Source organism: Mastomys coucha, unplaced genomic scaffold (genome assembly GCF_008632895.1).
Source record: "Mastomys coucha isolate ucsf_1 unplaced genomic scaffold, UCSF_Mcou_1 pScaffold21, whole genome shotgun sequence".
NCBI classification, from domain to species: Eukaryota; Metazoa; Chordata; class Mammalia; order Rodentia; family Muridae; genus Mastomys; species Mastomys coucha.
In genome coordinates, this window is record NW_022196904.1 from 28,624,372 (window position 1) to 28,648,600 (window position 24,229).

General features: G+C 45.7%; 1 protein-coding gene and 1 long non-coding RNA gene across 17 annotated transcripts in view; both read right to left on the reverse strand.

Annotated features, from left to right (window-relative positions):
- Znf536 (zinc finger protein 536) overlaps positions 1-24,229 on the reverse strand; it is a 455,136-nt gene that overhangs the window by 102,603 nt on the left and 328,304 nt on the right. The gene's annotated exons all lie outside the window — the stretch shown is intronic.
- On the reverse strand, positions 1,461-3,502 carry LOC116102052. Its single transcript, XR_004122985.1, has 2 exons — positions 3,419-3,502; positions 1,461-1,588 (listed from the first exon to the last, which is right to left on the reverse strand). It is a non-coding gene; the product is annotated as an uncharacterized LOC116102052 (long non-coding RNA).

A 24,229-nucleotide genomic window follows, 5' to 3' on the forward strand; every position in this document is an offset into this window, starting at 1 on the left:
GTCCTTGCTTTCCTACAGCAGTAAGAGGGAAGTGTCACTCACCTGGGGGGAGGGGCAGAGGGGATAAGCTGCTTCTCTGTAAAATGGGGATGATTAGACTCCTTACCCACCTGACCAAGAACCAAATACAAAAGCTTCTCGAGCTCCTTTGACATGCATGCCTGCTGGAGAGGGTGTGGGGTTATCTTGCTGCTGTGCCTTCTCTGGACACCTTTCCACATAAATGGATTCATAGCTATGAAAAGGGCCAGAGGGTGGGGAAGATCAGTGCATCAGATGGCTCTGCCCCCAAGCTTGCTGAGTAACCTCAGGCTGGCTACATACCCTTTCTGATCACCAGTGTCTTCACCTGGAAAATATCAGCGTCCATCTGCCTTGGTACAGCTGTAAGCATCACCAAGTTAGTTTGGTGAGTTGTAGGGTTTGTTTTGTTTAGTTTTGTGTTGTTGTTGTTGTTATTGTTGCTTGTTTTTTTGGGGGGATGTGAAGGCATTTATCTTTTATGTCACAGCTAACTTATTTTCTCTGTTTTCCCACGGTTAGGTCATCAAACACGCATATATGATAACCAATAAGTATCCACAATAAGAAAAAAAAAAACCAAACTAGCTGTCCTATGAGACTGATACCACTCTCATTCAGAGCAGCAGCAATCCCTGACGAGCTCAGGGGCCTCATTTTTTTTTAGGATAATTTGTTATTTTAGTATATTTTTAAAAAGAGAAAAATTATTTTCTTATTAAATATGTAATACACCCTCATGATAAAACCAATAAGATAGTATTCAAGTGCATAGCAGATAGATTTAGGATACAAACATCAAGATGTCTCTATGCATGTAGATGATAGATAGATAGATAGATAGATAGATAGACAGACAGACAGATAGATAGAGTCATGGTTGGAATATGCTTGGCCCACGGAGTGGCACTATTTGGAGATATGGCCTTGTTGGAATAAGTGTGTCACTGTGGGTATGGGCTCTAAGACCCTCACCCTAGCTTCCTGGAAATCATTATTCTGCTAGCAGCCTTCAGATAAAGATGTAGAACTCTCAGTTCCTCCTGCACCATGCCTGCCTGGACACTGCCATGCTCCTGCCTTGATGACAATGGACTGAACCTCTGAATCTGTAAGCCAGCTCCAATTAAAAATTGTCCTTGGGCTGGAGAGATGGCTCAGTGGTTAAGAGCACTGACTGCTCTTCTGAAGGTCCTGAGTTCAAATCCCAGCAACCACATGGTGGCTCACAATCATCCATAAGATCTGATGCCCTCTTCTGGTCTGTCTGAAGACAGCTACAGTGTAATTACATATAATAATAAATAAATTTTTTTTAAAAAATTGTTGTCCTTATAAGAGTTGCCTTGATCATAGTGTCTGTTCACAGCCGTAAAACTTTCAGACAGATAGATACACATATAGACGACAGATGCTGCATGGTGCTGACAACCCTCCAGTTTCATCCATAGACATCTATTTTATTGTCTTTCAATCTCACTGTTGCACCCCATCTCTGGATGTGCCATTGTGGCTCTCCTTCCAGGACTGCATACAGCAATGTGAAGAGCACTCTTGGTATTTCACTCTGTGAACACATTGAGTTGTTGGCTTAGCAACACTTGTGAGAGGTAAAAGTGAAACTTTGTATCAGCTGCATTCCCTCTCAAAGACTTCACTGTGTGGGGGCCTGTTGAATAAAATTTCCCTTAACCAATCCTGCCCTCAATCTCACTCCCTTTGTCTGCACTCAAGATGAGTGGCATTTTGTTGTTTCTCGTTTGAAAGCAAATTTTAAATTATGTGCTTAATATACATGAAATAGTATCCAACGTGCTCAGTAAAACAAGATTAGTCATAGTGAGTCTATGAGTTCCTTCCAACTAGCCTATGACATGGCATTGTACTCTACTTCTGTTTGTGTTTACAAAGGTCTGTGTGATCCCTACATAATCTGTAGATTGAAGGACTTAAACTGAGAACTAGAAGATTAGACAGTTCATAAAGTTACAAAATACTACTGCTTGTCTAGTTACTCACACAAACTTCTAATATTCATTCATCCACCCACCTATCATTCATTCTTTCACATGCATCCATCCCTCCATCCTTCCTTCCATGCATCCCTCCACCAATCCATCCATCCATCCACTCCCCCATATATGCATCCATCTACCTACCTAGGTATCTATCGACCTAACCATGCATCTAGCCACTTGATCATCCATTCATCTATCATCCACCCATGTCTACACACCTATACCTGCATCTTTATACCTACCTACCCATGTATGCATACATCCATTCAATCACCCATACATTCATCTATCCATCCATTCATCCATCTACTCACCTAAACATGCATCCATCCACTCATCCATACATCCATCCACTCACCCATGTATTTATCTATCCATCAATTCATCATTCACTCAATCACTTACCCAGGCATCCATCTATGTTTTTATTCATCTACTTATTCTTTCTTCCATTCATTCACTGATTCATTCATTCATTTTCTCACTAGGTACCTATTGAATGTTTCTACATAGTCAGGCCCTTGTGCCAGATCCTGAGACACAGGGATAACCCAAGAGGAGGGAATCCCTGTTTGGGACTCCTGAAGCCTCTAGTCTAAAACATCTGCTAGATAGTGAACATACACTTAAGCCACAGATGTGTGATGCCCATGGGCTTATGCTTGTGTCTGTGTGTTCTCTAAAATGCCATGCTTGAATGACAGAGGAGCCCAGAGCAGGAGGACCCACCTGGACACTCTTTACAGGCATGGACACCTAATACTACTTCTGACTCCAGCTTCTAATCCCTTTGTGTTTGTCTGGGGGATGGGAACAGATGTCTGGCTTCTCCTATCCACTGTGAAGATTTATTTAGTAGTATTATTTTTAAGCAGCTTTTCAAAGGCAGGATTAAGGTCTCTGAGGAGGACCCAGCAAGCAGCTTGTTCCCCAAATCCCAGGTCACAGTTGCCACATTCCATGCAGAAAGCCCCTCCTATCTTCTATGCAGTTCTGATGCTGATTAAAGGGTTCATACCTGGGCTCCTCCCCACCTGTGACAGGACTAATGCAGGCCTGTCATCTGTTCCTTGAACTTTTAAGGGGCGAGGCACTTAATGCCAAGGAGATGACGTGGTAACACAAAGCCATGGGATCCCTGAGCTTTCAATAGCATTGGCTCAGCCTCTTTGCCGAAGCTAAGCTCCTGGAGAAAACAGCCCTATTTATGTACTACTACTTGTGTGGGGTCATAGCTTTGAGTATCCATGGGGGTTTCTTGGTTGTCCAGGTTCACAGTGTGGAGCTAAATCAAAATGCATATATCTGTGCCATATTGCCATGTTATACACCACATAAGGGGAACTACATGAGGGCACACGTGTAGGGACATAGCCTACCTGGTACCTAGAAGATAAATGAAACCATGCCAAGGGGTTCAGATGCTGAGGTGTGCACCCATTCAGACCCAGCTTCTGTTCTTTGGCCTGTGCACACAGACTTGACTTTGATAATGTAGCTGGGAAGGCTCCGTCATAGAAACACATGTCACATGCCCAGTGTCCTCTCCACCCAAATGCAGATCAAAGGTGTGTTCCGTATGTGAGAGGGGTCAATATCAGGGGTGAACCAGAAGCTCCTGGACTCCTGAGAAACCATGGGGGAATCTATTCACAGGCCTGGGAGCCCTGGTCCTGCCTGTCTCCTTGGCCTCAGACAGTCCCTCTGATTACATATCCACTGTAGCTCTCAGACACCGAGGCAAGTGCCCAGCTAGGAACATTTGGGACTAGAATACAGAATTCACAGGAATATTAGATTTCCGTAACTCAGTGAAAATGGTTACATCATAAACATGGTGCATAGAAGCTATGGCCAAGATCCAATCCAGATAAGGCAGTCATCATTGAAGACAGAAAAGCTGGAGGGGCAGAGCCACCTAAGTCCTTTGAAGTTAAAGTCCCAAACAATAAATAGGAAGTTATAGAATTTGGAGTTTGCCTGCTGGGTTCTGGTCTTGCTTTGGTCTGGTATTTCCTCACTATGTCCCTGTTCCTTCCTTTTGGAATGGTAATATATAGTCTGTTCTAGTGTATGTTATGAGTACGTAGTTTACTTTCTTACATTACAGGGGTTGCAATTAAGCGGTTGCCTTGAGTCTCGGATGAGATTTTTCTTGTTGAAACAATATTGAGACTGTAAAAGATCACGAGGACTTTTACATTGGAGTAAATGTATTTTGCAGGGCTGCAAGCCTATGGGGGTCGGGAAGTGGAATGAAGTGGTTTAAATAAGAGATGGTCCCCATAAGCCCTGGCATTTGAACACTTGGACCTCCAGTTGATGGAGCTGTTTGGGAAGGTTTTGAAAGTACAGTCTTGCTGGGAGAAGTGTGTCACTGGGGGGTTGGCTTTGAAATCTCAGAGCCTCACTCTACATCCAGTTTTCTCTTTACTTTGTGCTTGCAGTTCACGATGTGAGCGCTCAGCTTTCTGCTCCTGTGGTCACACCTGGTAATCATTGCCATGCCTCCCCCACCACGATGAATGCTTATCTCCCTAGAACTGTAAAGCCAAATAAACTCATAAGTCACCTTTGTCATGTTGCTTTATCACAGCAACAGAAAAGGAACTGACGGTTTTGTGGGGAAACCAAAAGATGAAAGTCCTGTTACTGTTAGTCCACAGACAACAGAGTGAAGTGCCATCAGGTTCCCAGGATGAACCACACACTCATCACGTCCTCCATCCTGCCGTGGCTCAAGTGAATACTCACTTGGGAACTCATTTGTCATTTGTGTGTACTCAGAGGAGGATCTAGGCTTCTGCCTTGTCTTATGAAAGCCTGTGAATGGCATGTGTCTAAAAAGCTGGGACCTTCCGTTTGCCAGGTTCTGTGGGGACAGGTAAAGTCCTGCTAAGGGGATACAGGAATGGACAGAATAGGAGATGGGAGGGAATAGCTTCTTTTCAAAACAAACAAAAAAACAAAAAAGACTAGTGAACAAAGTTTAAACATAAAACATACTATTTGTATTTCTTTAGTATACATTTTTGTGCATATATGTCATGTGTACATGGGTGCCTGAAGAGGGTAGAAGAATGTATTAGACCCTTTGCAGCTAGAGATATAGCTGCTTGTGAACCACCCAGTGTGGATGCTGGGAACTAACCAAACTCGGTCCTCTAGAAGAGCAGTGTGTGTTTCTAACTACTGAGCCACCCCTCCAGCTCCAAAATATATTCTTTAGAAATTAGAACCTCAAAGTAGAGTTTTAGTTGTCTTATTGACATCAACCCTCAAAAATAACCTCCAACTGGGAGAGGCCAGTGCCTACGTTCACCCATTGGCAGACATGGCAGAGTAAGCAGTCTCCCCCTGGGTAGCAGTGGTCTGGATGGATGGAGAAGTGGTTACTGCTCACGCTTCCTTCCCCTGCCTCACCATTTGTTCTGCTTTAATTCTGCCTTAATTGCTCAGAACCATGAGAAAGAATGGGAATCCTTAGGTTTCTGAAATGTCAGGCAGTGGTGGCTATTGGGTATGGCCTTCTAAGAACCCCAGAATCATGTGGCTGGGAGGTGTGAGGATTCTATGGGTGCCCACATCCCTGCCCACATCTACTCATATCAACACTTATAACCACTGTTTTCCTGTGTTAAGATGAGTCGAACAAGACAAGAGGATGTCACAATTAGAGGATACCATTAATCAGGCAGGGGGAGCCACAGCAGCCAGTGAAAACTGAGGACCTCCAGGCTTTCCCTGAATGACTGGTGGGTTGCCAACGATGAGCTATCCCAGAGCTTAGGGCCTTCTGAGTCCTTCAGGTCAGCAGTACTGTGTGCACATCAAATGGTAGTTGCTTGTGGGTAGCTCACTCTGAACCCACTCTTGTGCAAGTTGTTGGATCACTAATTTAGAATGCAGGCATCAGACACCTGGGTCCATGCAGCTACAAAACACGAGAATGGGTTTGGGATGTGTTGTCTGATGGCTGCATAAAGCCCCTTAACTACACGTCACCCTGCCTATCTCTGTTACAGATTTGGGCTTCTCAGGATTGCACTGTTTTAAATGTTGACTGTTCCCCTCAAGCCCATGTCTTAAAGGCTTGGTCTCCAGAGTGGTCTACTTGGGAGCAGTAGGATGTTGAGGAGGAGCCAGATGGGAAGAGGTGAAGTCATCAGGGGCATGTCCTTGGAAGGGACTGTGAGCTCTACCCATCTTCTCTCTACATCCTGGCTCAAGATTTGAGCTTCCACATCACTCAGACATGTGTTAGACCATGATGTGCCACGATTTGCCTCTCACCAGAAAGAAGCTGATGCAAGAACCACTCTTTAAACCTCAAAAGCTGTGCACCGAACAAGCCTTTTCTCTGTATAACTTTAATAGCTGCAGATATCTTATTGTGTCAGCACAGAACTGACGAGAGCAATCGCCTCCATGGGCTGTCACCTTTACCCTGTCAATTCATAAGAGGGTACTTTTTATCTCACAATAAATGCCAGCTTGGTGCTGTGGGACCCATTGTCTAGGATGGGAAACTCATGCTATTTAGGGCTATGCCATCTGTATGTTTCCAAAGCCCGTAGAATTCTATCACAGGAACTGACCAAGTCCTGTGTGTCCTCATGTCAGCATGGATAGCCAAGGCCTAAAAAGGACAGCAACTCAGGCTTCTAAACAGACCATACCACAGAGGTCAGTGGGACCATGAACCTTGAGCTCCAACAGGTAGTTGTAACACTTTAGTGACTAATGTAGCCATATTGGTCCAGGAATGGGGAATTATCAAGACTTAAATATCCAGGCTAGCCAGCTTAGCAAACCTGGCATATTAAGAAATCATATAGAGCCCATCTGTAGTAGTACATGCCTTTGATCCCGGGACTCAGGACGCAGAGGCAGGTGGTTTTGTGTAAGTTTAAGGCCAAGCTACGCTAGGTAGTGATTACTATAAGCCATTGAGGTTCCGGAGACATGGTTCTGCAGTTAAGAGTGCTTGCTGAGCTTCTACAGGACCTTAGTTCAGTTCCCAGCACTCATGCCTAAACTCTAGCTCAGTTCCAGGGGTTCTGATGCCCCCTTCTATCCTCCAGGAGTATTTGCATGCACACACACACACACACACACACACACACACACACGAATGCATGTATGCACACATGCAAGTAAGCACACACATATGCAAATAAAAATAAAAATATCTTTAAAGAGAAAGGAAAGGGACCACAGAAAAATTCCCCCCCACCCCACCCCAGTGCTAGGGAGAAAAGCTCTTGAGTAGCCACCCTCTAAATTGCAAGCAAAAACGGATCCAGAACGCCATGGTCACATAACGCCCACAAGGTCAACCCAAGTGGATAGAGAGAAGACCACTTATCCACAGACGGCCTGATACTAAGGTTTTTTTGTTTTGTTTTGTTTTATTTTGTTTTGTTGTTCCCAGTTAACAAATACGGTAGCATATGGCAGCTGCTTCATCTCACAGCCTTATATAACCTATGTGGCCACCAGACCCAAAAAGAAAAAAAAATGTTTCCCTAAACTGTTGTGTGGCCCACTACTTTGTGATGCCTCTTTTTCTCCCTCCAAATGCTGCTACTTTTTTTTTCCTTTTTGCAGCTTTAGAAAAATAGATAATTACTTCAGTTAATTTCAGCAAAACAGTTCAAACTCATCAGGGCTGAACAAGTATAATTTAATGCTCCTTCTGACTTATTGTTGTGACTAGATGCGGATTGATGATTAAAGTGGTAAACACTAGCGTTTCTGAGAAATGGCTGACTCGGCTGCCAGCGTGTCACAGGGAGACACCTGCCCCCATGGCTGTGCCGCGATTGTGACTGCGCTCCGGGCTGTCAACAAAGAATATAAGTATTTGACAAGGTGTTATCTAATTGTGTTTTTAAAAGCCACGATACATACATCCTTTAATGTGTCACTTGAAGCAGCCAGAGAGTTTCTTTTATTACAAAGTACAAAGGAAAAATGAATGGCTTGCATTTTCCTCTCTCTCTCTCTCTCTCTCTCTCTCTCTCTCTCCCCTTCCTCTTCTGTCTGTCTGTCTGTCTCTTTTTTCTCCTTTTTCCTTTCCAGCCTCTCCTCTTTTCCCTTCATTCTTTGTAATATATTGTGCTTTTTAGTCAAACAGGCTTTTATTTAAATGGTTGCCTAAAATAGCTTAGCAGCATTAGGTCTGTAGGAAGGAAGAGCAGTATGTTCCACAGATGATCTTTGCTTTGGCCCTAGGAGGCAATAGCTCATGGTCACAGAAGAGCACACATCCCTCTTGGATGCTCTGAGCCCTGAAGCAGGGACTGGCATGGGGTGGCCTGTGGAGAGGGCCCCTCCCTCTCTTTATCCCATTTTTCCTTTACATAGAGTCTTTATCCATCTCCTGAGCCTCAGGTGACTGCTCTTTCTAGGCTATTCCTTATACAAAGAATCATGCCCACTGTGAAGACATAGCTGGACTCCCGCAAGGAGTTTGGATACAGGGGATGTGTAAGGAAGACAATAAGGAGGGAATGTAGGGATTTGGACATGCCCCATCAGCATCAGGTAAGTTGATGATGCCCTGAATACTGAGAATCCTCCAAGAACCATCTAGGAAAACCACTTAGAAAGGGCAGATGGTAGGCTGACGTAAGATGGACAACTAACCACAATCCACCTTAGAATGCAGAATGCCACCACTACCCACAACTCCTCAGGAATTGAAGGTAATGAGGCAGAGCCCAGTGTCTCCTTTACCCATGAAGAAACTGAGGTCAGAGATCAAACCACAGAGGATCAAACACAGAAGCCAGATAGACCAAACTCTCCTGATGGGCTTGTCCTTTTCCATGGAGTTCAGGGATCTAGTTTCTTGACCACCTTCTCCGAGACCTACATCTAGGCTGTGCCTTTGGATGCTTCAGCCCAAGCAGAAAGAATCTTATAAGGCGCAGCCTCATCTTGGAGGGCTAGCAGGCCATCAGAAATGCTGGGCATACTGTATGCTGCTTCTGGGGTACAGACATGGAGTATCAGCAGAAGAGAGGATTTTTGGATGCATTTAGGGCATGCCTGTGATTCCATCTCTCCTTCCTACACCCAGTCCTTCTCTCTGCTCCTATGAGCTAGGCCAGTTCCAAGACGGGCTTTGGTTTCAATGAGATAGATATAAATTCTGAGGCATGGTATATCTTTTGGGGAGAGTCAGGGGAAAAAATTTGAAGAAGGCCAGATCAGCTTAGTGCTTCATTCAAGGGACACAGGATCACAAAGCCAGAAAACCCAGAGTGTACCCTGCTTCTTTTCAGCAGGCTCCTCTGGCGTCCTGGGGACAGAGGCCTAATGATCTGGTCAAATCAGTCATTTAATCCGTCATAGTCAATGCCATGTGGAGAGTTCAGCAATTTGTTACTGGTTATACAAGGAAGACAGCAGCCAGTGAGGGAGGAAAAGAACGAGGAAGGAGGCGGGCAGGGTGAGCCTGAGGAGGCTGAGAGTGGGGGTGGGGGACCCTACAGCCTGATCTTTCATATCGCCAGCCATCATCCTGAAGGCAGCCGCTGAGACCACTAGATAAAAGACCCACTTTCTGCAGTTGTCCCCAGGAGGTACACAGAGGGAGTGTTCAGAGCACCAGGCTGCCTGTCAGGTGTCTGTCACAGATGCTGGCAGCTGGGTCAAGGGACAACAGTGGGGATGATGAGGTGTGGATAGAGCAGCCATTGGGCATAGTGGTATGGACAGTTAGAGGTGGATCTTCCCAGGAAACAGAATAGTCGAGGCCATAGCGAACTTGGGTAGTTGATGAGTTCTACAAAATGCAGCTCACCTTATCACCATGGCTTCACCCTATCCGCCTGTATGTTTTAGTAAATGGAAGTCATCTGACACTGAGCAAAGGGGACAGGGACAAACTGGCTGGCTCTTCTTCAAAGACAATTGATGATTCCATTAAGTCCAGCCACTTTCTCTGCCTCTTCTTTCTGTTCTCCCCTCTTCCTCCTCCTCCTCCTCTCCGTCCTCCTTACTCTCCTTTACCATCTATTTCTAAATACCCTGCCTTCTTCTCCCTTCCCAGAGCATGGGCAATTCAGCTTTGAAAGCTTCGATCTAATTTTGTTGTTCCTTTCAAATCATCAGAAGACCAACAGCATGGGAAGACCTCAGCTCTCAAGACCAAAGAGATGGGCTTTGACATCTCAAAGGTCACTGAATGTTGGGACCCACCTTGTTTCCAAGATCCTTTTGTTGTTTTGTTTTGGTTTTTTTTTGTTTGTTTGTTTGTTTTTGAGTGCCAGGAAATGGGGTGGGTGCAAGAGGAATGGGGGAGAAAAAGACTGTGAGGTCAGAACCAAGACTGGCTTCACTGAAGACTAGACTAGAAGGTTTTTACTCTGCAAGGCCTTGCTACCACTGCTGGGTTCATTTTGTCTACTGTTTAGGAATGTCTCCACTGGGGAGGAGTGGGCTGGGGAATCACTGGCCAGTTGGCAACTCTACAGAAGCAGCTGACTGTGCTCCTGGGACTGAACACACAGGAGGCCAGCTGAGCTCGTGGTTAAGCCTCCCTGTCAACTTGACTGTTCACAGCTGTCCAGGAGACCATTGAGACACACCTGTGAGTGTTTTTCTGAGGAAGGTAACTGATTGGGAAGACCCCTCCCCCAATAGAGACAGCATAGCCCTTGGGTTGGTACCCCCGCAGAATAAAAGGGTGGAAGGGGAGAAGCAGCTGGGTTTCAGTGTTCTTTCTCTCGGAGCCTAGTCTACAATGAAGAACTTTCTGCCGTGATGTTCTATCCCAGCACAGGGCTGTACAATGAACTCTCTGAACTCAGGAGCCCAGACCCCTCCTCCTCAAAGATGTCTGTATCAGATGCTTTGATCTGATAAAGAGCTTATACAGATAGATTGGGTGATGTCACCACAGTGATTGTCCTACCAGCAGCATCATGAGGACCCTTCCTTGTCACCTGAGGATGGCAAGAAGGCCTCCATGGGATCTCAGGGACCTGGGGTGGTACTCACCCTAGGCTAGAGCCCCTTGAAGCAGGGAGAGGCGTCTGATACCAAGCAGGAGGGTGCAGCACGGTGGAGCAGGAGAGCAGCAGGATGAAGGAATGAAAGAAGACTCTAGTCAGCTCCTGCCTCCCATTAGAGTTCTGGGTACCACAGCCTCCCACTAAAGGCAGTACCCCCTGCCAGCTTGAGGGCCTCGTGGTTTTGAAGCAGCATCCCCTCCCTGAGCCAGTGGTTGCCTTACAGAGTATTTGCACAAAGGGGATCTTTTACAACAGGTTTAATGAGAGGTTGTATTCCAGCTACATGGAGAAGAGGTTGAACTTGACGATGGCTTCTAAATGGCATGAGCACAAAAACCCTCAGCAAATAATAAACGCATTTCAAGCTTTATACCTGTTTATTTCACACTTTCTTTAATATACCAATTATTCATGTAACACCTAACTGAGAAATGTGTTATATCCAGCGATCACTTACAAGAATTCGCTAAACAGTAACACGGCGGATATGTCCATCACCCGATCACTTAGCATCCTTCTATATCCATGAACTTGCTGGTAAATGGGGGGTAAAGTTGATTTAATCTTTGAGTTTAGAAAAAAAAGAAGAACCAGAAGATATTTGTGATTATAAGACATTTGCTTTCTATTTCCACAGCCAGTTAGGATTCACAAACATGAAAATCCATTACGAAAGGGAGTGTAAAGTGTGACCGCATCTTGTTCAGTCAATTAGTGAACCGAGCTGGAGCAGGGCGCTTATCTGAGAGTCAGCATCCTTCCTCTGACAAGGTAAAGAGTGTATTTAAAGAGGGGGCTGGGGTCCGAGGGAACCATCTTAGCTTGCTTTCTGTTGTCGTGATAAATGCAACAATCAAATGCAACCTGAAGGAGGGAAGGGTTTGTTCCAGCTCCAGCTCATGCCTCTAGGTCACACTCTATCACAGAGGGAAATCAAGGTGGGAACTGGAAGTGGGAACTGAGGCAGAACCCATGGAGGGTGCTGTTTACCAGATTGCTCCTTATCTGGTGTGTTGGCTTGCTTATTTATTTTTTTCTTTCATGTATATGAGTATTTCCCTGCACGTATGTATATGCACCAGTTATGTGTCTAGTGCCTGAAGAGACCAGATGAGGGCAATCACATTCCCTGGAACTGGAGTTACAGAGCTATGTGACAAGCAACATAGATACAGGGAACCAAATTTGAGTCCCCTGCAATGTCAGCCAGTGTCCTTAATGGAAAGCCATCTTTCCAACCCCTCAACTGGCTTTCTTATACAGCCCAGACTTGCCCAACTAGGGATAGTGCCACTCATAGTACGCAGGACCATACCATACAAGTGATCCATTAAGAAGACAACCTCTCCCAGACATGGCTGTAGATCAACCTGATCTAGGTGGTTCCTCAGGCACCTTCTTCCCAGATGACTTTTAAGTTTGCAAGTTGATGATGAAAATTAACCATCTCAAATACCTTGACCCAACCACACAAACTTGATATTAAGATGCCTCCCTGCCCACCCTGTTTCTATACCACATCCTAAAAATGGGTCTAGCAAAGAAAGTATTTAAATATGCATGAAGATAAATGGAAAATTTCCCCCGGCACCCCTTGATTTGAACAGACTCTCTTGTGTTATACTGTTAGGAATCCTTGGTGCCACCCTGATACTTCTATGCACCACCAATGGATAATTTATCCCAAAAGGGATGCTATTTTTGCTTTGCAAGAATTTGATGCATAGTGACTTGTGCATGGCAATTACCCTGCACATCTGTATTCTGATTATGATATTTAGTGCAAGGGTCATGAATAATAATATTTCTAAATATGCTTATTGCCATCTATAAATAAAGGTTATCACACCGGAGAAGGTTTTGTTTTGGAGTGGCAGAACAAGGCAGGTTAGTTGCAAGACAATAGAGCTTTAATTTTAATATGAAAATAAATACTTAAATTTATAAATATTCAAATGATTGCCAAGGTGCTGGGGCAACGCATCCGTAGCTGCTCACTGAGCGAGCCCTAAGCTCTGGAAAGTTTTCCAAGAAAGTTTTCCAAGGCCACCTTATTACCTTGGCAAAGATCCTCTCAAGGGTGGAGCTGCTCCCCAAGGGAGGTGTTTCTTGTGTGTTTTAATAAAATGACTGTTTATGACCGAAGGCGCACTACAGACTATTCTCAAATGCCTGTCCAAGGAGTCTGTGACTCAAACACAGGAGTCAATGAGGAACAGTAGTAGAGAGAGCATGGTGGTGAAGAGATGAGGGAAGACAAGGGAGAGAGACACCAGCAACATCCTTCATGAGGCCAGGCAGTGAGAGCTTCTCAGCAGTGAGAACATCTGCCAGCGGGAAGGGCCATCTTCCTCAGTTGCTGCTGCCTTGGATCTAATCTCTTTCCCGCCAAATGAGTGGCTGTAATTTGCCTTTGCCTTCATCCTGTCCCTGGGAATTCAACTGTCAGGGGTCCATCTACCTGGGAAGCAGACCTTATTGGTGTATACTGGGAACCAGGTAACTCAGAACACACCAGAAACCTATGGTTTCTCCTGCTACTCTCCTGGCGAAAACTTTTACCAGATTTTTATCAGTCACTTCCCAATGACTAGTTTCCCCTCAAAGCAGCTGGACATCAAAGAAATGTTGTTGAGAAGCAGATAATAGAGTGGCTTCTTACAAACAACTGGGGTATGTGTGTATGGTGCTGCAGGCCTAAAATGCAGGCACTGGAGGTGGGATGAGGCAGGAGAGAGGGTTCAAGTCAAGCTTAGTGGGATGTAAATCTAAAGCCCACCTGGCTTCTGGTGGTGTGTGGGAAGAAAGGAAGGGAAGGAGAGAGAAGGGATGAGAGGTAGGAGAGGGGAGGGGAAGAGAAGGGAAAGGAAAATAGAAGAATTAAGGCTCTTTGGGGCACATAAATCCAAGGAAGGTTCGTGCTCTGTAGTTTGGAGATTGGTGGGAGAAAAGAGTTTTCCAGAGGAACCTATTAGTATACAGACATGACTATGATATGAGACCCATGCCTCAACTCCTCCTGAGGCTGAGCTCTTCAGGAAACAGAGGTACGTTGCTGTGCATCTATGCCGTCCGTGCTCTACAGAGCACAGCACACACTGATGATGCATGCCTGGGTTTATGGATTAAAATCCTCCATGAGATCCTGCTTTTCAAGATGATCCTAAAAGCAAAGCAGAAGCCCCTGGGCCTCCCCAAGTCACACAGCAAGGCCAAGGCTCTAAAGGCCAAGAGAACAAAGAAAGGGCATGTCCCCACTCTTTCCTTTGTCCCACACCTCAGGCGCCCAATACCCTAAAAAGAAGACCTTTAAAAGGAACAATGTTTGCCATGAGGCCACCATGCAACATCTTCTGACCACACACATCAGCCAGAATGAGGAAATGAGAGCTTTCTGCTGTCTATAGATGGCCCTGGGGCCCAGATATGCCAGATAAAGGAGTCTGTGAGTCACTCCATGGCACTACATGGTTCAGCACATCAATACTGCCCATGTCTGATGGACAAAAGAGGGGGCTGTGCCCAGTCTCTCAAGCTGAACTTCAGTGTGATGTCTCCCACCCCTGACTCATCTCTGGACCCAGTTTTCAGGTCTCAGAGATTTTTCAACATACTTACAAACACCCCCACATTCCACCACTGGATCGGCCCTTCAGATAACTTCTCAGAAGACTATGGCTACACTTTCTATAACAGCATTCTCAAAGTGTGCTTTTCTACTTTCTTCATGATGCCTCTGGGACTCTAAAAGTCTATCCTCTTCCCTCCCTCCTCCCTCCCTTCCTTCCTTCTTTCTTTCTTCTTTTCCTCTCTCCCTCTCTCCCTTCCTCTCTTCTACTACGAATGGAACTCAGGGCTGTAGCCTTGTTGGGCAGGTGTCTCTCTACTTCTGAGCTAGGCTCGAAGTACCTCCCTGATAGCTTCTAGACAAGTGCTGTCTCACCGAACTGTGTCCCCATCACTGCCCCCCCTTTTCTCTTGTGAGGCAAGCTCTTGTTAATACACCAGCAGGTCTTGAAAGTACTCTATAGCCCAGCCAGACCTGAAATCTGTGATCTTCCTGCCTCGGCCCTGGGAAACTCAGGGCTACAGCCCTGGGCCAGGCCTGGCCTAAGCCATATTCTCACCATCTCTGGCACAATTTTCTCCTCCTAGAAACACTTGCCCTTATTACTTTTTACTAAATTTATTCTGGAAGAAAGCTTTATATCAGAACTGTAAGTGGAAACGCAGTGCTACTTGACATAATTAGAAAACAGTCAGACCTACGAAACAGTGACACGGAAAAGTGGTATTAAATTCCAGCTGGAATCAAGCACCTGAAAAGGCTCCAGGACTAAGACCTTCTCCCTCTAGGTTAAAAATTGTGATTAACAAACTGTGGAGAGGTGTTAAGGCAGAGAGGCGCTGGGCTGGTGTTTTCTTTTGGGTTTTAATCAGAAAAGGAAAAAAATAAAAGAAGAAAATGGAAAGAGAAATGTGCTTCCCAGGACAGAGAGTGGTGCTTCTGATGACATTCAGTGAGTGGCATATGCCCCATATGCCCCACACTGGGAAACTGTTACCATCTGTGACCCCAGGCCTCAGAAACGCTCACTTCCTCCTTGGCCTAAACCCCTCTGTAGATCTTTAACTTAAGTGGGTATCCCAAACTATGCAAATGCCACCTTGGTCCTGTTGGTGATCACCGAGACACCCAGCTTCTTCCAAGCGGCCATGATGACACTGAAGAGAACCCAGCCCCGAGGCTGCATCTGGCGTGTCCCTACACAGTGAGTGGTGCTCGGGTGCAGGCACCAGAACTCCCAGCTTGTTCTGCTTAAGGGCTTGCTCTCTGCCTGAACGGGCCCCCAACTGCTGTACCACATGAGCTGGTAAAGATCGCAGGCTAAGCAATTTGACCTCCAACCCAGCAGGTGCAACTGTGATTCAAGGCGCAGCTGCTGCCTGAGGGAGCTCCCGGGGAAGCCACGTGTTGCAATTGGATGAAGATTGAATGCACTTTGCAGCTGGGGCCCTGGAGAGTGGGTTGGGACTCCCACAGGAAGAAGCTGGGTACCACAAGCAGAAGAGCCACCAGTGGCGAATCCACACGCGTGCCCACTGAGGGTGGTAAGTTACAAACACTCCCCTAACACAGAACTAGCTTCAACTTAACCTACCCATTGATCCTCAGGCCTGGCACTGCTGCAGGCTGCAAGGGGGGAACTGGCCTGTGAAGAGGGCCGAGATGAAGCTGTTTTGCGCAATGCTGCCCCTTCACACGTGAGCTCAGTGATTCTTTTGGGGGCTACAATCTAAAGAGCATCAAGCTGAAAATCAATAGCTCAATTGGCAATCAAGCGTGTGAGTAACTGGATGTGGGAGGGGGCTTCAGAGGACAGTGGAGAAGAGAGGTCCTTGCTTATCATCTGGTGCCTACCATGCCTGCTGGGCCAGGAAACTGACGCCAGACTTTACTGGGAGATGAGCACCTCTGGAGCCTTACAGTGAGTGGAGAAGAAGCTGCAATTCATAAACAGAAAGTCTTTAAGAATGGGGGTGGAGTGGGTGGGGAGGGGGCACCCAAAGATCTTGATTGAGTCGGGAAAAAATGAATCCTATCACTTGTTAACTATTACTGTCATTTAAACCCTTCTGAGAATAGATCTAACGCTGGGTTGCTTTGAAGGCTTGATATGTCTTGTAATCCATAGATTATTGAAGTTAATTTCTCTGCTGAGATCCTGCTATCAGGAGAAATTGCACGCATACTCAAAATTTGGGAGGGAAAGAGAGAGAGAGAGAGATTTTAAATTGGATTTCTGTTAAATCTCTGTCCAGAAAAGTAGGGGTGATAGAAATGAATGTTTCAGGATCAGCAAGGTGTAAAAACCAAAACCCAAACACACCCTCCGCCCTTCTGATCGTTTCTCAGATCTGGGTATGGAAGCAAGCACCTACAGTCTCAGCATTTGGGAGATAGAGTCGTGAGTTCGAGACTAGCCTGAACCATATACACACAGGAGCGCCTGCTTCACCAAGCCAAGGCATGGGAGCGCTGGCTGGTGGTAGAACATCTGCCTAAAAAACAAGGCTCTGGCTTCGATCACCAGCTCCCCAAAACCTTCTCCCAAGGTATGTATGGACTGGCACCTGTGATTTGCATGCAGCCTGCCCTCGGCTAGCTGGAAGTCTTCCCTGGTTGTTGTGGGAGAAGCCCCATGCAGCAGAAGATAAAGTGGGCAATAACCGTGTTCAGATTTAGATCACTGTGAATCATTTTTTCCATACTTTAAATTAATTTTAATTGAATCTCATCCTCTTGACTTTCATTTACTTTTAAATGAGTTTCAGTTGTAAAGTTAGAATGCAGGTGACTCTGGGAGTTGACAAGTTTTAGTGTTTTGATCATAGATTATTATATAATGTTGACAAATGTTCCTTGGCCTATAATACTGCATATGAAATGCCATGAGACACCCAGGGTCCTCTCGATCCACACAATATTTTACAAGGAGGCAAAAAGCAGACTGTGTCCAAATAGGATTGATTTCCAGAAGGCACGGTCATTTCTAGGGGGTTGCAAATAACTTACCAGTTTATGACTGTCCTCTAGAAGGTGGCGAGCCAAGAGAGCATTTCTAAATACCTAGTCCTGGAAATGGTGCCAAGTGGCAGAGAGAGAATGAATGGGGACTGGGTGTCTCCCTGGCTTGATAATCAAAAGTGGTTTTGTTTTTTATGATGCTGGGGACTGAACCTAGGTCCTCCAGCCTGCTGAACCACTTGATCACTGACAGGCACCATTAGCTCCAGCTCTCTCAAAGGTGTGTGTGTGTGTGTGCGTGTGTGTGTGTGTGTGTGTGTGTGTGTGTGTGTATGTATGTGTGTGCATGTGTATGTATATCTATGTGTGTGTATGTGCATGTGCCTGTGTGTATATGTGTATATGTATGTGTGAGTATGTGTGTGTGTATCTATGTGTGTGTATGTGTGTGTATTGCATGTGTATCTATGTGTGTATGTGTGTATGTGTGTATGTGCATGTGCCTGTGTGTATGCCTGTGTGTGTGTGTGTGTGTGTGTGTGTGTGTGTGTGTGTGTGTGTGGTTTTTGTTTTGTTTTTCAAAGCTGTGTCTGTGAACTTGGTTCTGAATTTCAGTCATTCCTTCCTGGAATGATGGACTCAGGATCTTGGAAGGACCTCATTACCTGCCAGAATCTCTTGCACCCAGGGACAGAACCAAGCCAAGTAGAGGATGGTCTAGCTCATTGAACTTGGACACAGTACTGGGCCAGTGTATTTGAGTCTATTTCTTCCTCAGAACAATCTGTTATGCAGTGTTAATCTTAGAAAGATCTTAACACTCTCCCAAGGATATGTTGCTATTAAGCAGTAGCACTGGGCTCCGAGCTAACTAAATGTAAGACCCACAGTGGCACCAGCATGTTGAGGGGAAGGTATCTCGTCCTGTTAACTGCTTAATGGGGCCCATTGCCTAATTCTGGAGTTAAGTGGAAGCATTTCCCACACTCTGTATTGCAGCAAATGCTGAGGTTGATGTTTGTGATGTCAAGCTGTGTTCTGTAGACAGAGAATGTTCTTAGTTCAGTTTACCTGGATTCAACATGAAAGGCTTCCTGGAGGATCTGAGCTCAACATAGGTGTTAGATGATGGGGAGGAGAGGAAAACAGGAAGGGGGCCTAGAGTAGGCTGCATCTCACGGGAGATTGGCTGTGCCCTAGTGAAAATGGGAAGAGTGTGTTAGCAAAGAGAGGGGGCAACTTGGAACAGAGAGGCTGTGGTTAGCTTGGGGTGGGTGTTGGGTTGATTCTAGATGCATGGAAAACTTGGGAACACCAAGTGGTAGCATCCAGTCCTAGGCTAATCATTCTTGTGGTTGAGGAAACTTCTTCCAAATCTCCAATTAATATTCTTAGGATCTACTGACTGCTAGCACCCAAATCAGGGCTCTTGGTTGCCACCAATAGGCAAGCTTGACCAATAGACAAGCTTGCCAAGCTCCTGTCATTCATCTCCCAGTTTCTACTGCTTTCCACCAAGGCCATCAGATTATGACTATAAGTGGTTTAATCCTTTGAGGAAGTGAGAGACTTCATGATCCAGTCTCAAGGACAGTATCCACCAGCTAGGGACCAACTATTTGGTGCATAAGCCATTGTGGGAGGACATCTCCTATTCAAACTACAATATAATGGGTAATTTTGAATGAAAAGATAATCTTAGGCAGTAAAGAATAAACACACACATGCACATACATGCACGCACATGCAAACACATGCACATACATGCATGCACATGCAAACACACACACATACACACACATGCACACGTGCACACACAAACACACATGCACACACATACACATACATACACACATGCACATACATACACACATACATGCACACACATATACATACATGTACACACACACACACTAAGATACAAGTATCTGCAAGGTGTACACTGGAGGGTGGACCAGAAATAGTTTCATAAAACAAGAAAAGAAAGCCAGGCATGGACTGGCCCACAACAAGCTGCAAGGTTTTTCCTTGAACTGCACTTTGCATAAATGGATATCCACATGCAGAGATATTAACACACTTTTATTTAATCACCAGTAAAATTAACACTACAGAAAAAAAAAATCCCAGTGGCAGAGAGACAGCAGGAGACACATTTTCATCACACCCAGTCTGAACACACGCCACCTTCACTGGCAGCTTTCTTACCACTGATCCCTTGTGTGGGAGGGGCTGCGTGAAAATGACTTGGGAGCTAAAGGGTGTTCTCTGGCTGAATCCCTCATGGAGAGGCAGACAGGAGTCCCTGTACTTGTTGGGAGCCTCTTGCAGGGCATGTGGGACTACATGCCAGAGTCCTGCTTGTTTGGAGCCCCATTTCTGTGAGCTCCAGGTGTGACATGTCATTTGGGATATAGGATGAGCTGCAGCAGGACACAGTGCATGTGTGCACATACCACACTCAGTCCCTGTTCCATCTCAGAGAAAGCCCTGGTGCAAAACACCCTGATGACTTCATCTCAAGACTTCCCTCTTCTGCAGCCAGGTCTAGGACCATTTTTGGAGTCTTCAGGCTCTCCCACCCCCAATCCCTTTCTCCCTCTACCATTGCCATGGCAATGCCAATTGTTTTGAAAGCTTCCTCCATTGACACCCACCTCTGCCTTAACAATTCTACTCTGTAAAATAAGTCTCCTTCCAATGGGTCCTGTGATGATCAGTGTTGAGGCCCACGGAATCACCTAGTGCCATCTTGTCATGGCAGAGGACCCCTGAGCGAGGTAGAAGCATCCCCAAGGTCAGTCAAAGAAGAGACTACTAAGAAAACCATGCCATCAGTGGTTTTAATTATAGGAAGTGCAGCATGAATATGAATTGTTTCCAGGTTTTCCCTGTCTGAATAGAACTATATACATACATACATAGGGGTACAGAGTAACCCTAGATACAGTCACCAGAAGCAGGAGCTAGCTATAGAAAGCCTGGGTTGTGGAAAGCATTCTTTGTGGGGGTTGATGCTCTGCTACTGTGTTTCATAGCCTGATTCCTCACTAATGAACATCATGATTTTCGAGGTGCCAGCTGAAGCATCTAGAATGGATGAGTCCCTGGTACCAGAGATATAATCAAAAGCCATCCCTGTAGGAAAGAGCCCTTTCTGGGTTTAAAAGCAAATCCTTCCATTGCATTCCCAGGCAGGGAAGGAGAGTTGCGCTTATGGTTTAGCTATTTTTCCCCTTAGAGACCTCATCTAAATTGTGTCCTGGCTTTTCTAAGATCCACTCCCCTGGGAGTCAAGGTTTGAATCTGGAATGTCCCCCACAGGCTCATGTTTTGAATGCTTGGTCCCCATCTGGTAGCCCTGTTTCAGGAGGTTCTGGAAACTTTAGGAAGTAAGTCTAGTTGGAGAAAGTGGGTCACTGAGTGTGTGTCTTGGGACTATGTAGTCCTTGGCTACTTCCTGTCCTGCTTTCTGCTGTCTGCTGTCCACCATGATGCAGACAGCTTCCACCATATACCCCAATGTCATGAACTGTGATGCCTTCCTCTCCCAGATGCACTGAAACCCTCTAAGGTCATGAATGGAAATAAACCCTTCCTCCCCTCAACTGCCTCCATCAAGCATTGTGCCACAGTTACTGTAGACTCAAAAGTCACACATATTAAGGTCATATGGATTCCAGATCTAGAGAATTCTAAAGGGATCTGTTAATGTTCATGAGCTCAGAAACTGCACTAAATTCTTCTAGGGAGTTATTTATACATGAAAGGAGGACACACAGATTCCTGAGTCTTGGAAAATGCTGGGTCCACTGTGGCTGTAGTTGCTCCATTCCCTTGTATACTCATGCAGTCTCCCCATCTGACCTGTAGAAGCCTGTGGCCCAGGGTTTTGCATTTGGTATCTGTGGGCTCACCAGTGGGGTGACTTCAAATAGTCAAGAACAAGGCTTGTCCTGACTGCTGGGGATACCTAGGTGACAAAGAGGTCCCAGACAGGAGAAAAGAAAAGATATAAAGCCTCCTATGAGGCCTGGGGGTGAGCTGGGATTTCTGTACCCCTCATTATTTCTGAAACCTCTCCAAGTGTCATGGTAACCTGAACCCAGAGGGCTAGTTCCTAGTCTGAGAACCAGTTGCTGAAAAGAGAGTGGATCCCTCAAGTTCCCAGGTTCTACATACACAGCCCTCCTTTGGAGGAAGAGATGACGGAGGTAGGATACCAGTTCCTTTACCAATTGTGCCACCAGTGTACAGAGATACCTAATGGCAGAATGCTTGGTTGGGCTTTGTGGTGGTTTGAATTAGAATGGTCTCCATAGCTCATATATTTGAATGCCTGGACATCAAGGAGTGGTACTACTTGAGAGGGATTAGGAGGCATGACCTTGTTGGTGTGGGTATGGCCTTGTTGGAGTGGGTGTGGCCTTGTTGGAGGAAGTATGTCACTGGGGGTGGAGTTTGGGGCTTTGAAAAACCAGGCCCAGTAACTCTCTTTTCCTTCTGCCTGCAGATCTGGATGTAGGGCTCTGAGCTCCGTCTCCAGCACCATGTCTGCCTACATGCTGCCATGCTCCCTACCATGATGACAATGGACTAAACCTCTGAAACTGTAAGCCAGCCCCAACTTTTATAAGAGTTGCCATGGTTATGAGGTGTCCTCATAGCAGTAGAGCACATAGACAGGCATCTAGCTGATGCCTCTCTTAGACATCTCACCATCCATGCTCTGAAGACATTCACGCTACCTATACCAGACCCCTGATGCTGGTACCCTGAGATACACCATTTTCTACCTATCTGGGATGAGACAGGAAGTACTAAGGACCCACCCCAGAGAGGCTAGGCATCTTAAGCACTGATGTTCCATCACAGTGCAAACCTGGAAGGCATGAGGGAGAGTCAGGACTCCGAATGGGGAAGAGTTATTGAGCTAGCAGCTCTGTGTGGACTTTCCTCCCAGGAACTGGAACACATGGTCCAAATGAAAGCACTTGGCAAGAATGAGTGAGAGGAAGATGCCAGCAGGGAGATGAAGGGCAGGAGCTTCCTATTCAGCACAGGTATCCCTAAAGCCCTAGCATGCACCTTTGGAATAGGGACAGACTGAAGTAGCCAGGAGGCTGCAAACTCTTTCAAGGCATCCCTATAAAAGAATGCTTTCTGCAGGGAGAGACAAAGGCCTTTCCCTCAAGGGGAGGATGGATCCAAGAGGACAGAAAACAGACAGCTTCAGGAAGGACTTCAGAACACATCCGGAGAGCATAGTGGGATCTCATTGGAGTACCCTGAGACTGAAGGAATTAAATAACTCCCATCCTAGGCCATTTTATCCTGTTTCCCAACCCCTAACCTCCACCCACTCGCATGACCTCCACCCCCACTCTCACACCCCATTCTCTCTCCCTACCCCCTCTTTGTGCGTGCATGTGTGTGTGCATGTGTGTGTGTGTGTGTGTGTGTGTGTGTGTGTGTGTGTGTGTGTATGTGGGTGTGCAGGTGCTCAGGTTCTCATGCCCATTCACACAGGCAGAAGCCCAAAGAGTACATCTGGTATACCATTTTATCACTTTCTACCTTCTCACTTTGAGACAGGGTCTCTTATTGAACTTGGAGCTAAGCTTCTGGCCAACAAACCTGAGCAATCCTCCTGTCTCCACCCCCTACAATGTTATGCTTACATAAAATGGCTGGCTTTTTATTTTTATGTGGGTGCTGCTGATTTGAACTTGGGTCTTCATGCTTGCATAGCAAGTACTCTTGGCTATAGAACCAAGAGCCATCTCCTTCCTTAGCCTTGGTTACAACTTTGGGGATGCAGGGAGCTAGATCCTGATTACATAGGTGACTCTCCATTCATGCCCTTTAAAGTGTCTCCTCACATTGAACACAAGGATGGCTGTGTGACTTTGGCCAATGGGACAGTAGTTAACCATACTAACAAAATGGAGCTTGGACATTCCTATTTAATCTCTTGGAGGAGCCTCTGCAATGGAAACCAGGGTATGATAACCTAGAGGATGAGAGGCCACATGGTACAGGATTTTTTATCCTCAGCCAAAGCCACTCTAGGCCACCTAGTTCCCAGAGACCTCTGAGCTGTAGATAGAGGTGTGGATAAGTCCAATTAAAGTCAGCTAGGCCCAGCATGGATCAGCAGAATCAGTATCTGACACAAAGATTTTGGAGGAAGGGGGATACACTGTTGCTCTTTTTAACTACTTATTTTTGTGGATATTTGTTACACAGCAGTAGCTAACTACTACAGCTCTATTATGACCATACTATTTTAGTTGCTAGTTACTGAATGAGGGGCTAACCATTGTTTTAGCTCTCTAGATGAGCTTATGCTAAGAAGATGACTTGGCTGTTGATTTTCTGAATTAGTTACAACTAATATTATCACTTCTACCACAGGCAGAACTCACATCTAAAGGTAGATAAATATAGCCCAGATATGGAGCTAAACCCTTAATATCCATAATCTTACACAGTCATGCCAGGTCCATGCTTTGGATGCTCCCCGGCTTATGATGGTTCAATTTAGTATTTCTGAAATCTACAGTCATGCATAAGCAATATTCCCTCTGTAGCAGCTGTACTTCACACTGTGAATTTTGATCTTTTTTTTTTTT